Below are 2,127 nucleotides of genomic sequence, written 5' to 3'. Positions count from 1 at the left end.
ATTTCCCTACACTCTAATAGATTTTTCTCATCTCTTCATGAGAAATAATTTGTCCCATTCTATCTCTCTTTCTTCTGCACTCAGTGTACTCTTCTTTCTCATTCCTTAATTAAATTTTCAATGTCATTCCCTACAATTCACTTCATACCAATACATCTGTCTATGTATATTCCTTGTAGCTGTACTATTAATGATACAATTTTTAAGAATTACAACTATCTGTGCTTGCTTTGGCAACACATATACTAAAATTTGAATGATACAGAAAAGATTAGCATGGTTCTGAGCAAGGATGACACTCAAATTTGTGAAGCATTCCATAATTTTTTTTCAATGAGGGTGGGTGGGGAAAGAGGAAGGGACAAAATTTGTAACCTAAAATTTTAAAAACATGTGTTAAAAATTCTTTTCAAATGCAACTGGGAAATAAGAAATGCAGGAAATGGGGTATAAAAATCTATCCTGTCCTACCGGAAAATAGAAGGGGAAGAGGATAAGAGAAGGGGGGGAGAGATTAGAAGGGAGGGCAGATTAGGGAAAGGGTATTCAGAATGCATGTCATCTTGGGGTGGGGGAAGGGATGAGATGGGGAGAAAATTTGGAACTCAAAATCTTGCGGAAGTGAATGTTGAAAACTAAAAATAAACAAATTTTTTAAAAAAGAAAAAATATAACTATCATCTTCCCATGTAGTAATATAAATAATTCAGCTCCATGGAATCTTTTTTTACTTTTCCCTTTTTTACCTTTTTAGGCTTCTTTTGGGTCTTCATATTGGATATAATATTTTTGCCCACTTCTGGTCTTCTCCTTAGGAAAACACAAAATCTGTCTATTCAATTGAAACATCATTTTTCTATCCTTGAAGTATCTTGCTTAATTTTGCTGGGTAGGTGATTCTTGGTTGTAGTCCTAGCTCCTTTGCCTTCTGGAATTTCATGTTCCATTATCTCTGATTCTTTAACATTGCAGCTGCTAGGTCCTATGTAATCCTGATCGTGGCTCCCCAATATTTGAATTGTTTCTTTCTGTCCACTTGTAGTATTTTTTTCCTTGACCTGATAGTTCTGTAATTTGGCTATAATGTTCCTTTGAGTTTTTATTTTTTTTTGGATTTCATTTCCGCAGTGATAGATAGATTCTTTTAAAGCCTATTTTGCCCTCTGATTCCACAATATCAGGGCAGTTTTCCTTAATGCTACCCAGGTCCTTTTTTTGGTTTTCCCTGTCACCAAGATAATTCTCTATGGTCATTATTTTTCTTTGTTGCTTCTTGTTCATGTTGTTTGTCTTTTTGGCTTTTAAAATTTGTCTCTACTTCTGGGGCACAGGAGGCACTGTCCCAGACTTCTTGTCCTGGGGGCTAGGGACCTGGTTACCGGTTTTCTGTGCCAGGGCCTCAGGTGCTAGCAGCTGGAGGCTTTAGATATCTGGTAGCTCACATGGTGCTGAACTGGAACTAGTGGTGGTGGTGGTTGGTGTGTGCCTGGTATTAGGGTTTACTTGCTTCAACACCCTGGTGCTCAGGATCTCCTACTGGTTTGCTGAGGTGGGGCTTGCTGCTGGTCCTGAGAGTGTAGTCAGTATTTTAGAGCTACATACTGGCCAAAGTGTATGATGATTTCCTGAGAAGATAGTAAAGTTGAAATGTGGCAGTTTATAGAGGATCTGAAACAAATACTCTATTTTTTCACCAGATGGTTTTGATGTCTCTAATTCAATTTGCAAGTATAACAACAGCTTTAGACAACAGTCAGATATCATAGGTATATCTTAAAACATATAAATATTTTCTTAGGTCAACCTAATTAACTAGAATGTAAATCTTCTCTTTTATTCCATCTGTTTTGGAAATAAGAAATTACATTATCCAAGATAATGGAGGTTGAAATTACCCTAAGACCATTCTTACCTAAAGTTAGGTAATATATATAAGAGGGTTATGACTTGCTGTTACTTCAACATAAATGAAACACAACAAGTTCAAAATACAATTAGTGTTTAAATTGAAATTACTTTTAGTTTAGATCTGCTAAAAAAAGTAAAGAAAAGAAATATTATTTTTTCTCAGAGAATATGAATAAAAACACTTCTACTGGAAATAACTGAGGGTGTATTAGGGTCTGG

At 35.6% G+C, this 2,127-nt stretch overlaps 1 non-coding gene across 1 annotated transcript; it reads left to right on the top strand.

Moving 5' to 3' along the window:
* The first annotated feature begins 221 nt into the window (after nt 1-221).
* Nucleotides 222-327, top strand: LOC114048225. The gene has a single exon (XR_003569709.1). It is a non-coding gene; the product is annotated as a U6 spliceosomal RNA (small nuclear RNA).
* The last annotated feature ends 1,800 nt before the right edge of the window (nt 328-2,127 follow it).

Source organism: Vombatus ursinus, unplaced genomic scaffold, assembly GCF_900497805.2.
Source record: "Vombatus ursinus unplaced genomic scaffold, bare-nosed wombat genome assembly UNPS02014791.1, whole genome shotgun sequence".
NCBI classification, from domain to species: domain Eukaryota; kingdom Metazoa; phylum Chordata; class Mammalia; order Diprotodontia; family Vombatidae; genus Vombatus; species Vombatus ursinus.
The sequence above is the reverse complement of the archived record's forward strand: the minus strand, read 5'-3'. Positions and strand labels throughout refer to the sequence as shown.